Source organism: Cebus imitator, unplaced genomic scaffold (assembly GCF_001604975.1).
Source record: "Cebus imitator isolate Cc_AM_T3 unplaced genomic scaffold, Cebus_imitator-1.0 Scaffold134, whole genome shotgun sequence".
NCBI lineage: Eukaryota > Metazoa > Chordata > Mammalia > Primates > Cebidae > Cebus > Cebus imitator.
The window spans coordinates 1256978-1270753 of NW_016107449.1; the positions used below are offsets into that span (position 1 = coordinate 1256978).

Genomic DNA, 13776 nt, shown 5'->3' on the forward strand with positions numbered 1-13776 from the left:
ATATTGTTCTGCGTTTTCCCCATAAGCCACTGCAAGATTTGTTGTAAATTATCTTGTAATATGATGGGTAAGAAATGGCACCTCAGACTGCTGGATTTTTTTGCTGATTGCATGTTTAGAATGTTTGTATCCATATCCATAGGTGATATTTATTTGTATCTTCCTTTTTGATACAAAATTAGAATTGACCCATACAAAATAATTTGGAATATTTTCTTCTTTGTCTGTGCTCCAGAACAATTCAAGTAACGTAGAATTATCTTGTTTCTGAAGCTTTATTATCTACCATTATTTACCCATATTAACCATTTGGGCTGAGGCTTTGTGAGCGTTTTGTGGGGATGCAGTGCACAAGCTCATTGAAGGTCTTCTCTATTTTATCTACGAAGAGAAGTTTTTCTCTTTTAGATTTTATATCATTACAGTGATCAGTTTGGTAAATAATATTTACCATTAGGAAATTACTTACTTTATCAGTTTTCCATTTTTTTCTCTGTGTGTGTAGAGCTAAGTAAATTAGTCTCCTTTGATTGTTATATATTTTTCTCTCTTTTAATCATCATTTGATGTTATTTTCCAATCATCATTTCTTCCTAGGTATACTTGTGCTTTCCCCCAAGTTAATGAGAGCATTCTCTCTATTATGAAAAACAGAATCTAAGCAATATCTTTTAAATTTACGTTGGTTCTACTGCATTTCAATGAGAGCATTCTCTCTATTATGAAAAACAGAATCTAAGCAATATCTTTTAAATTTACATGTTGGTTCTACTGCATTTCTTTTTTTCTAATTCATTAAATTCTGTTTTTGATATTGTTGCTCTGAAGTCTATTATGTCTGGTTTTGATACAGTCACTTCTGCTTTGCTTTGATTACTGTTTGCGTGATATATCATTTTCCATGCTGCTACTTTCAACTTGTGTGTCTATAATAGGTGCTCTCATCATGTTGAAAATGCTCTCCTCTATTCTTAATATTTTAGGAAAGCTTTTATCATAGATGGGTGTTCAATTTTGTCAAATACCTTTTCTGCATTGAATGATGTGATTGCATATGGTTTCTTCTTTAGCCTATTGATTTGGTGGGTTGCACTAACTGCTTTTTAATACTTACACCAAATTACATTTCTAGAGTACACCTCATTTGGTCATGGTGTTTACTTCTTTTTATATATTTGCTATTATTTGTTAAAGAGGTTTCTATCTATTTTCACAAGAGATGCTGTTTTAGTTTTCTTTATCTGTAATGTTTTTGTCTGGTTTTGCTATTTGGTTACTTCTGGCTTCATAAGATGAATTGAGAAATATTCCATCTTTTCTTATGGTTATGGGGCTATGTAAATTACCTATGGTTGGGCTGTGGTAGTTTATGTATTTCGAGGAACTGTTCATCCCAGTTGTCAAATTGTTAAGTACAGAGTAGTTCTTAGTATTACCTTATTCTCCTCTTGATGCCTCAAAGGTTTACAATAATATCTTCTGTTTCACTCACAAGATTGATAATTTCAGTCTTCTCTCTTATGTCTTTGTCAGTTTTGCCATAGGTTGTTTTGTTGACCTTTTCAATCAATAAAGGCTTTGTTTCATTTATCTGCTCCATTGTTATTCTCTTTTTAATTTCACTGATTTTTGTTCTTTATTTTTTTTTTAATCTTTTTGGTTGCTTTGTGCTTATTTTCATCTTCGTTTTCCATGTTCTTGAGGTACGAGCTTAGATTGATTTGAGTCTTTTCCTTTTTTCTAACACTTGCATTTGGTGCTGGAAATTTCCCTCTTGGACTATAGCTGTGTCCCACAAATTTGGATATGTTGTAATTTTTTATTCACTTTAGTTTATTTTTCACTGTCCTTAAGAAATATTTTTAATTTCTTACCTTTTATTTTAAGTCCAGGGGTACATTTGCAGGTCTGTTGTTTAGGTAAACTTGTGTCATGGGTATTTGTTACACAGATTATTTCGTCACCCAGGTATCGAGCCTAGTACCCCATAGTTATTTTTCCTGATTCTCTTCCTTCTCCCACCCTCCACCCTCTGCCATGACTCAGTGTGTGTTGTTCCCTTCTATGTGTCCAATAAAAATATTTTTATTTTCCTCTTTGATCATGGACTATTTAGAAATATGTTGCTCAGTTTTTAAATGTTTGGAGATTTTCCTTTTTCTTTCTTTTATTGATTTCTAGTTTGATTCCCTGTGATGGGAGAGGTCACAAGGTGTGATTTCAGTATTTTAAAATTTAGAAAAGTTTGTTTTGTGGCCTAGGATATGGTCTATGTTGGCATATGTTGTTTGAATACTTGAAAACATGGATACTCTGCTGTTGGGTGGCGCATTTCACAATGCTGACTTGAAGCTGTTGATTGATGCTGCTGTCGAATTCTGCTGGACCCCTGTGGATGATGATTATTATTATTTTTATAACTATATCAATTGTTGAGAGAGGCGTTTTGAAGTCTGTAACTCTAATTGTGAAGTTTTCTATTTCTCCTTTCAATTCTATTGGACTTTGCTTTACGAAGATTTTAGTTTTGCCATTTTGTGCATAGACATTTAGAATTGCTAAGTCCTCTTTGTAAATTGACACTTTTATAATTACTTAGTATTCCTCTGGGTCTCTGGCAATTTTCTTTCTATCTATAATCCCAGTTTCCCAAAGTGCTGGGATTACAGGAGTAAGCCACCGTACCTGGCCCATCCTTTTATTTGTAACTTGTCAATATATTTATATTTGCTATGAGTTTCTTCTAGATAGCATAGAGTTGGCTAATATACTTTTGTAATTTTTTAAACTACTCTGCCACTCTCAGTCTTTTAATTGATGTATTTAGATACTGTACATTTGATATAATTATTAACATATTAGAGGAGTATTCCCAGGCTTTTGTTGAGGTTCAGGAAATCCTTATGAACTTTTTGATTTGTATATTTTCTCCTGCTTTTATATACTTTCCAGAGATACAGTGAGAGTAAGAGTGAAAGTGATAATATGTGGTGGGGAAGAGGAGGTCAGCGGAAGGAGGGAGAGTGCATTAATCTGTTCTCATGCTACTGACAAAGATGTTCCAGAGACTGCGTAATTTATAAAGGAGAGAGGTTTAATGGATGCACAGTTCCACCTGTCTGGGGATGCCTCACAATCACAGCAGAAGGCAAGGAGGAGCACAGTCACATCTTACATGGATGGTGGCACGCAAGAGAGGGCATGTGTGGGGGAATTGCCATGTATAAAACCGTCAGATCTCATGAGACTTATTCACTGCCATGAGAACAGCCTAAGAAAACAACCTATGATTCAATTATCTCCACCTGACCCCACCCTTGACACGTGGGGATTATTACAATTCAAGGTGAGATTCGCGGGGAGACACGGCCAAGCCATATCAGAGAGGGAGAGGGAAAGAGGGGAAACAGCTCCTCCTTTCCTTCTGCCATGATGGTGAGGCCTCCCCAGAGAGGTGGAACTGTGCATCCATTAAACCTCTCACCTTTATAAATTACCCAGTCTCTGGAACATCTTTGTCATAGGAGCAGACTTGGTGGGGTGTGAAGCCATGAAGATGAGCCAGGACAAGACAATGAGACCCATTGTGAAGTGGTTGAGTATAACATTCTTGGGGTTAGGCTCTGATGGCAAGATTCAGTTGTTTTCAGCAATTAGTGAAGGAGACACCATGTCCCTGCTGCCACACTGTCATCTTCTGCCATCCCACGGCCACTTGGTATCCTTGTGTTCTTTCAAGTAGAGTTCTTGTTTCAGCAAACAGGAACAGTCATTTTTTAAAAAAATTAGCAGCTGAGTGCTTCTCCTACTTACTCAGATATTCAAGTTTAGATGTTGGGAGCAGTGCTTGGTGACTTGAAGGTCCCAAGGCTGGAGCACCAATGCACAGAAAGACACTGGAAATGTGCAAGAAGCCTTGGCTTTGCTGTCGGAAACATGCACATTTTATCATTTCCTAGCATGTATATTGAACATAGGACTTGACTCATAAAATGGGTCTCATGTTGTCACCCATAAAATGGTTTGGGAATATCTATCTTATGAGGTGGATGAGAAGTTCTGGGGGAAGGCAGCAGCTCTCATGGAGGAATGGCAGCTAGGGGGCAGAAGGACCAGTTCCCTGCTCTTGGGCAAGACCTTTCAGTCCCAATCCTTCTGTTGCTTCTGGGAGTCCTTGTGTCAACTTGTCTTTGTATTTCTTGTGGTGGCCCCAAGGCTCACTCCATCTCCAGTCCACATCCTTTGAACCTGCATGCCTTTTGCTGCTATGTCTTCCCTCTGGATTTCTCTCTACTGGTTCCTGCATTAATCTCACTTGGAACTGAGTTCTGGTCCCAGGATGTTCTGGCTGAGGATGACTAGGAGCAGCCTTCTAGCTCTTTGGTGTTGGCACTGGCCAGCTCTCTGTTTAAGACCGTGGTTAGCCCAGATCTGCTCCTCAGCCTTGTCCAGTTACAATCACAAGACGTATAGATTTGGAAAGGAGAGTTTTACTTCCCATAAAGAGTTGCAGCCTGCAGGCTGGTCACCCTGCAGGTTGGGAGGCACAGCCTCTGGTAGAACCAAAAGCAGGCACTTCGAAGGTGGATGGATGGGATAGGAAATTATGCTGAACAGGTTGGCTAAGAAGACACATTGAACACGTTATGGGAAGAGCTATGGATATTCACGTGCACATATGTAGTAAGCAAACATACATGTTATATAAATCCCATGTTCACTTTGGAGTGGAGACTTAACACTTAAGTGCATTACAGTTAGGCTCTATACATGAATAGGTGACATGGAAGACACAGAGGTGCCCTGTGCGTGGCCTCCATGGACCGGCCAGAGCCAGGCAGTGGTTTGTGATCTCTTATGAGGAGGAAATGCTGGTTGGTTGTTGTTCTGAAACTGCGAAAAGGGGAGGGGTCTGGCCGCAGCATCAGGAGGTTTGTTAAAATCAGTGGTGGACCTAATCTTTCTTTCAACCCCAGAAGGGCTGGATTCTGTTTAACTCTTAAGAAATAAAGTCTAATGTAGTTACTCTAATGTATAAATAAAGTATAATGTAGTCAGGGAGGGGGTGTAATGAGGCATGTCCCACCTCCTGTCCCAACGCAGCTGGGACCTTAGTTTTTAAGGCTTTTCTGGGGTCCCCTTCGTCAAGAGGAGGCCTTTTCAGTTGGTTGAGAGAGCTTAGAATTTTACGTGTATTTCTCACCCTCAACGGTTTAATCAGCCCTAGGGGTTTGACTATGACCCAAGAACCAAAAGGGAATCAAACTAGATGAAACATGTTGCGCTCACACTTAATTCACTTCAGGACACCTGCTGTCCTCATGCAGAGGGATGCTAATGGAAGAATCTGATTTAAATCCATAACTTTTCAATATCTGCAACATTTGAAGCTTTCAATTCCTAATACCCTGAAACCATTGTGCCAAATCTACTCTCATCTTTTGGTGACTCTGAAACACGCTGCCCACACCAGCATACCATGAATCACATAGTGAGTTGCCCCCGACCTGCTGTGGGTAAAGTTGCCCCTGGCACGCTGTGGGTAAATATTATGAATTAAGAAATGAAATAGAAACCTAAGGGTTATCATGAAATATGCTGCAGGAATAAGCCTATTTGTGAGGAACTTTGCAGTGTAACCATGCAGAATTTTCTTTTTCTATATTCCGCTTGACCACACCTAATCTATTTCTGTACCTTTTCCCTGAGACCTGTGTTTATATTACCACTTTTCCCCTCATTTGACCACTCCTGAACTGGAATCTGCATCACTGATTCAGCGTCTTCAATAGTTGGAAAACACATTACTTTTGTCCCTTTAAGAAGTCTGGACCATTAGCATTACAATGCATGCCATCACCACCACCATGTACGGGCATTTCCCACACTTTGCAGATGTAAAGACTGAAGCTAGGGGAGAAGAGATGGTCAAGGTGTAAACTCAGAGGGAGTCCGGTGTTCTCCTACGATGGATACTGGCCAACCAGAGCCTGATATTTGTCTCCTTAGGAACAGGGAAAGCTGGTAAGGCAAACCTTCTCAGTGATATTCCTGAAACGGTGGCACTGCTGTTCTCCTCTGAGCCCAAGTAGGTATCAAAGTACTCTTACCAGCAATCTGTAATCCAAGAACAGTCAGGAAAGAAAGGGGAAGAAGGTTGTCCTGTGATTTCACTAAAAGTTCTTGTTCCAAAACAGTTCAATAATATCCCTTGGAAACGCAGGTTTGACAAGAGCACATTACCTCAGTGGCCTGGAATCCACTATAGAACATAAAGTCTGGAAGTGTTAATAGCACCTTGCATAGAAGAATTAGAAGATTTACATCTCTAGGAAGTGTTGGTTGTATCCATTAAAAAGGAGTTTATTCAAACTGCAAAGTCTGAGGGACCACTCCCACAAATTTGACTTATTTCAGACACTAGCTCCAATTTCAGGGTCCCCAGGGTCAGCATCACTTCATATCAGCTGACTCCAATTTGGCAGTCACCACAAACTCCCTCGGGTTGGATAATTCACTAGAATGACTCACAGATCTCAGCAAAGTACACTGGCATTTCAATTGTATTATAGCATAAGGATACAAAACAGAACCAGCCAATGAAAGAGACATATAGGGAGGTGTCTGGGAGAGTTCCAAACACAAAGATTTCATCATCTTTGGGTGTATGTGTTACCCTCCCATCATCAATGTGCAGCAATGCACATGGAGTGTGGTTAACCAGGAGGCTCACCTGAGCTTCTATCTCCACAGTTTTTATTGGGGCTTCATTATGTGCATGATTAATTAAATTATCAACAGGTAATTGAACTCATTTTCCAGCCCCTCTCCTTTCCAGGAGCTCAAACTAATCTCACATATCTCAAACCTCCTACCATCTAATCACTCAGGTGGTCTTTCTGGAGTGGAGAGCCTCCATATAGAATCAACTTATAGCATAAACTATCAGGTGTGGTCTCAGGAGGCCCACTATGAATAGCAAAGACTACTATCAGGATATTCCAAGGCTTTAGAGATTACTTCTCAGGATCCCAGGAGTGGGTACTAAGATTAGACCTCACCTTAGTAAGATTAATTAATTACTACACAGACATGAACAGATAGTTTCATGAATTTCCTGAAATCCATCCACACTTGTTTCAAGGTTGAATCATATGAGAAACGTAAATGTTGATACCTTCTGCCTTCTCTAAGGTGAGGTTATTTTGTTGTCCAAAAATTAACCTGTTCAGAAAATCTGAAGATGAAATAAATTAACTATTTCTTGGACATCTTTGAATATGTATTTGTAAACAGGATTATCCCCCAACTCAGACTAGTTAAAAAATACGGAGTTTTCTCAGAGATCTGATTTTCGTGTCACCAATGCATATTGGTGACACTGATCTGATGTCCAGCCCTGCATTCTCTAGACATTTCCATGGCACATTTCCACTGTTTATTCTGTTTAATATCCTCTGTGAGTAGGAAAAGCAGAAGCTGGCGGCTGAAGGCTGAAATACTCTATAAAACCTGAGTTCCCATGTGTGCTGAGGGAGCATGTTCCTGCATGGGAGACAGAGTGGTGTCTATCAGACTTGGCCATAGTGGATGTGAGGAGGCCACATGGCTTGTCTTGAGAATCCCTCCTATATAAGCCCTACATAGAGTAATTCAGTCCTAAAGCTCCCTAAAATTCCAAATCTGACTATATTTTTCAAAATTATTTCCCTCAGTATCTTTCGTTCACAGAATTATTTGAGCATTTCAAATAATCATCTCATCAGAAATAGACATCAGGCAAATAATTTTGGATGACAGGAGTTGATTGGGGAAGGAATGAATGTTTGAGAATGATCATTTGTTGGAGAAAGAGAGGACTGAGTAGATATTTAATTTTATTTCCAAAAGGTATAATATTTGTAATTTGTTGCTGTTATTTTTTAACCTTCACCCAGGCTGAAAGTGAGTTACAGGAGCTGTGATTCTGTGCCTTAAGGATTCTGTCCATGAAAAATTCATGGTAGCCAGGAGTGTCCTCATCCTTACACGTACAAGCCTGGAAGACAACAGAGTTAATTCACTGCAGTCATCCCTGAAGGTGACTGAGACATCCACTGTGTGTCTGTGTGTGTGTGTGTATGTGTGCATATGTATGTGTGTGTGCCTGTATGTATGTGTGCATCTGTGAGTGTGTGCACGTGTGTGTGTCTGTGTGTGCATGAGGGGATAGGTGGATACAGGTGAGAAAACAGGACACTGAACTATGGTGCTAGGAAATAGAATCTGGTGCATGACAAATGGAATGGGAATGAAGGAAAATCCATGGAGTTTTGCCATGCTCAGGATTTGTGCTTGTTGGGTCCATTGCCCTCCTTTTGTACCTAATCTGCCTGTTGGGCAAAGGGAGGTAAGAACCGAAGCCGGCGGGAAGTCTCCGACACAGCGGTGAAGAAGTGGGTGGAAAGCAAAGCCTCAGCATGGGGCAGCCTGGGTTGGAAGGGGTGTGGAGGAGAGAGGGGGTCATGCTGCAGATGGTGGCCATCTGGGATGTGAAAAATATTTAGATGGGAGAACGTTGGGAGGATTTTAAAGTTTCTTGTAAATTAGGAATTTTCTTTCCCACTTAGATTACTTCGTAAGACATTGAATGCATGTTCCACTCATGTCTGCTGTATTTTTTTATGTTGCTGCCACTTCTTTGAATGAACTCATGAGGAGACAGGAATGCAGGGCTCCCGGGGCTCTCAGGGTTGCCATGGGATGGGGCTAGGGTCCTGAGGGGTGAGGTCTCTCTGTATCTCTTATGATTTAAGAGGTTATTTCTATACATATAGGTCTTTACACATTCTGAAGAATTCAGAATAAATCCAGGAAACTGTGAGGCTGGACAGTTTTCTCCCACAATATCCGAGGTGTTTGTGATCAGCTCTTCTCCTCAGCCTACTTTCTCTTTGAGGTCATGTTCTTGAGGTTAGAGAAGCGACAGCCGAGGGCTGCAATTTGGATTTTGACTGGGAGGAGAAGGCCCAGGGCGGGTTCTCAGACTGCTCCTGTTTTGCTGCTGGCAGAAGGGAGTCCTAGGGTCGCACACAGTCCATAACCCAGCACCAGAGACCTGGGCAGTGCAGCGGGGTGGCAGCTGGGCTCCTGATGTTCAGAACGTGGTCTCAGAACGCAGATGATCCAGTCATGGGGGCTTGCAGGCTGGGAGGAGGAGAGTCAGGGCTAAGTACACTCCGGGCTGCCAGTTTGGGAATTGACATGAAGGGTTCAGATTTACCTTCTGAGTTTCAGCAGGGGACAATGTGCAGATGGAGGGTAGAAGGACCTGATGGAATCTTCCACAGGCCCTTACTTCTAAGGGGGAGCTAAATGATGAGAACACATGGACACAGAGAGGGGAACAACACACGCTGGGGCCTCACAGATGGTGGGGGCAGGTGGGAGGAGGGACAGGAGCAAGGAACGTAACTAATGGGTACTGGGCTTAATACCTGGGTGATGAAATAGTCTGTACAACAAATCCTCATGACACAAGTTTACCTATGTAACAAAGCTGCTCACGTACCACTGAACTTAAAGTTTTTTTTTAAAGGTATCTTCCAAACAAAGCATCTTCAAGGATATCAGAGGAGGAGGTGCGGCGTCCTCTCTGTCTGGAGGCAGTGGGGTGAGGAACATGGGCTCGTGAGCTTCCTCCTGGCCTAAAGTGTATATGATCTCTGATGTCCCCTGACCCTGGGGAGCTCATATCTCTTAGGGAATCATGGCTTAGTTGATAAAATGTGACAGAAATGAATCTCTCTTTTGAAATGTCCTTTTTCTAGTCCTGCTTTGGATTTAGTTGAAGGATCCAATCTGCCTGCACTGCCGTGACCAACGCACACCGATCCATGTCATTAACTCGATTTCACTTTCACTGTCTGTATGATTTCTCTCCAAACATAATCAGAAGTGTTCTTTATATTAAAAATAATGGTGAGTCAGGCCAGGTGTGGTGATGCATGCCTGTAATCCTAGCACTTTGGGAGGCTGAGGTGGGTGGATTGCCTGGGCAACATGGCAAAACTGCGTCTCTTCTAAAAATACAAAAAATTAGCTGGGCAGTGATGTGCACCTGTGATTCCAGCTACTTGGGAGGCTGAGGCACAAGGTTTGCTTGAACCTGGGAGGTGAAGGTTGCAGTGAGCCAAGATTGTATCATTGCACTCCAGCCTGGGCTAGAGAGACCCTAGCAGACTAGCATATTTAACTCTTTCTTCAGAGCTGGAATAATTGAGACGATGCGTGAGTGGAGTTTAATTCCAGTAAAACTTTCAGAAGCTGTGATTTCAGTACTCAGGCATTTCTTTAAGGCACTACTCAACAGGGTCAATAGGATTCACTTTTGCAGGGAAATCTCTGCACAAATAAAATCTCCAGGGTAATTGGTGTGTAAATTATCTTAAAAGATGTGTCAACTTCTTAAATTTCATTTGCTCTAGGGGAGTAAAGATTGCAAAAGAATCTGTTTCTTCAGATCTATTCCCTGTTCTCAAATGAGTGCAGGGTATTCAGGCATTTGGCAAATTAAAAAGATCTACATATACAGGATGAAGATAAAACTGAAAAGAGAAAACAGTGCCTTAGTATCTATTGGGGTTTATGTAGAGAACCCATATCAAAATGTTTTGGAAAATATAATGGATAATGATTCCTAAAAATAAGGTAATGGAAAAATTGTTGAGAGCTCTCATATCATTCTTAGCCTGGTGGTTGGTTTGTTGGCCTCTAGGTGAATGGGAAAATGGTGACAGAATCTAGTTCAAAATAATTTTATATTCTTAAAACTAAATTTGGTTTCCCATAGTTTATCTTTCTAATCACTGTGCAAATAAATGAGAAGGTAACCCACAATATTATCCTAAACTACCATATAGTTGCTTGGGTCAATACATTTTGTTATTTGACAACATACTTCCATTTTGAAACTTTTATTATATTTTTCTGGAAGCCTTAAATGTTAGAAGATAATGTGATCTTAGGTATTTTAAAAACCTGTATTCCCAGGAGAATGAACGCAGCATTCTCCACGTTCCAGAGGCCCCTGGTAGTAGAAGACGAATACTCTGGATTGCGAGCAAGGTTACAAGAATCCTAAAGATGGTGGAAAAAATATATTGGTAAGAAAGACACAAGAAATAGATCATGATGGAGTGGAAGGATGAACTCTGAGATATTGAGGAGGCGAGGAATGTGACACAGAAGAGAGGGAGGAACCCAGGAAAAATTTATTTCCTGTAGAGTGTATTGAATTCCAAAGGGCTCCCATCGCTGAGCTACCATTCCTCCTTGGAAGACACCAGTGTAAAGGATAGCCTGCCCGAAACAAGCACATAACAAAATGGTCATAAGGGAGGGGAATTATTTTAGGAATACACAACCTACATAGGGAAGGAAGTCTGAAGATCGAATGGAGGAAAAAATTTGGAGGAAAACAGAAGAAGACAGCAATAGGATATCATGAAGAAAGCCCAGGTTTCACAGCCAGGCCAACCTGGCTCCTTGCAGCCCTCAGAGACAATGAGCAGATCACTAGTTGGTGACTGTAGGCCACTGTTACCTCCCCAGACCTCAGGTTCCATATCTGATAAATGGGGCTAATTGGCCAAATGTTGGTGGCTCCAATGGTGGCAGAAATAGACATCAGACTGTCCATCTACAGAAGGGGTGGACTAACCTTTAAAGCACACGTGAGCAGGCAGAGCCACAGCAGGTGGTCTCAAGTCTGTGTCCTTCCTCACTGGTGTCTTCAGTTAGAGGAAGCCCATCCAGTGACTCCTTGGCTTATTTATTCCGGCAATTTAATGTCTCCGAATGCAAGTGAGAAAGGATAGATTGGAGACCTGGAGTCGGGAAGCTTGGGGTACCATACCCATGCTGCTACAGAGCAATAATGGAGTTAAGAGGGAGGAACAGCCTATGTGTGCTTTGGACTTCCACAAAGCAGGTCCAGAAATATGAAAGATTCTCAGAGCAACCATCCAGATATTGGCAAATCACTCAATGCAACCAAGTAGAGTTCATCGCAGGTCTATAAAAAAAGGTTTAATATTAGTAAATCTAGAAGAAGCTATGAAGTACTGCGTCATAGAAGTCAAAGGAGAAAGAGCATATAACTATGCAAAAATGCTAAAAAGACATCAAGAATAAGGCTCAGAAGGACAAAGGAATTGATTGTTCACATACTGATCTGTAGCTGTGTCTCCACATAGATGCCTCTAAAGACAATTCAAACCCACGTTGTTGTAAACACCCTGGGTCTCCTCTCCTTAAAGGCAAGAACAAATCATGAATATCCACAGTTATCTCTTATTTTTATTGCCCTAGAAACACTGGTCACTTAGATTAGACAAGGAAAATAACTCCAATACATGAAATGCAAAAGATAAAATTATCATTATTTTACAAGATGCAACGATATATTTGAAAATATCCAAATAATTAACTAAAAATATTTAGAAAATGTGATTTTTCAGAATTTATTGGACAAAGTCTAGAAAAAAATTGCTTAGAAAACTAAGGTGTTTAGTTGGCATGTCAATTTTATAAAATCTCTCAAAAGGACAATTGGTAATGTTGTTCTAAATTTAAAATGACCCACAGCTTATCTCATCCATTTCTAGTGTGGAAATTTAACATGCAGAGATGATCACTTTCCTGCAAAGACAAATGTACAGGAATGACTTTGTAAGAGTAAGTCTGGATCTTAGCAAATGTTCATCAACAGGGAGCCAGATGAATACTTAAGAGTTGTTCCTAGAAAGGAATGTCATGCATCTGTTAGAAAAAGAATTAAGCCTCTATTTTTAATATTATGGAATTATCTCCAAAATGTAAAGTATAAAAAAACTATAGAATACATAGTATACATATTTTCATTGGTATCAAAGGAAAAACATATTTGTATTTGCATAGAAAATTTACATAGCAAAATATTATCTTTAAAATGTTGCACTGGCAAAAAATATTTGTATTTGTATACATTATTTCTCAAAAGTTAAGCAAACAAAGAAAAATGAAACAAAACAGAAAAGGGAGCTGATAGAATCAAGTGTCTCTGGGGAGACAACCAGGTACCTTCTTACCTTGGGGTAGTCTGACTACATTTCATTGTGTGTACTTTGGCTTTATTTGATATTTTGAACATTTTTGTCAACCTAAATAACAAACAGAGAGAGCCTCCCTAAAAGAAAATGATATTTATTCTGGAATAGGGTATTGCAATGGGAATACGTGTGGTATTCCAAACTGTGTGTTTGTATTTGGGGAGGTAAAAATAGACAAAAGCTTTTTGTGTTTAAATTTTATTTATGGATGTATTTTGTTTGCAGGGGAGAGCATAAATACTGTCTCCCACTACACAGATTATGCAGTCCAGTGTCCTACACTTGGGGAAATCATGAGAGTCAGCATGAGGAGCTTCCCTTGGGAAAACAACTTCCTGATATTGGTAGCTCTCCTGCCAGGTATGTGTAGACAAATAAAGGAAAAATAGGAGGGTGACATAATTGTTTTGAAATAATTGTCCTTGGCTACAGGGATCCACAACTAGGCTGGCACCAGTTCAAGGCTGAACAGGGAGTTGCTGGGCAGATGTCCTTGCAGAAATGTTTTTTGTAAGGTTGCAATGGTCTCTGTACAAAGTTGTGGTTTTGTGGAGTATTTCACAGTAGTTTCTGTTGTCAGGCCTTTATGAAGGACAGCCTCCCTTCATGGCATTCTCCATCTCTAAGTTTCAGGGTGGTTTTTGTT

The 13776-nt window shown here is 40.4% G+C and overlaps 1 pseudogene; it reads right to left on the reverse strand.

The window, feature by feature from the left end:
* Positions 1–13352: 13352 nt before the first annotated feature.
* Positions 13353–13498, reverse strand: LOC119473131 (annotated as a pseudogene).
* Positions 13499–13776: the final 278 nt, after the last annotated feature.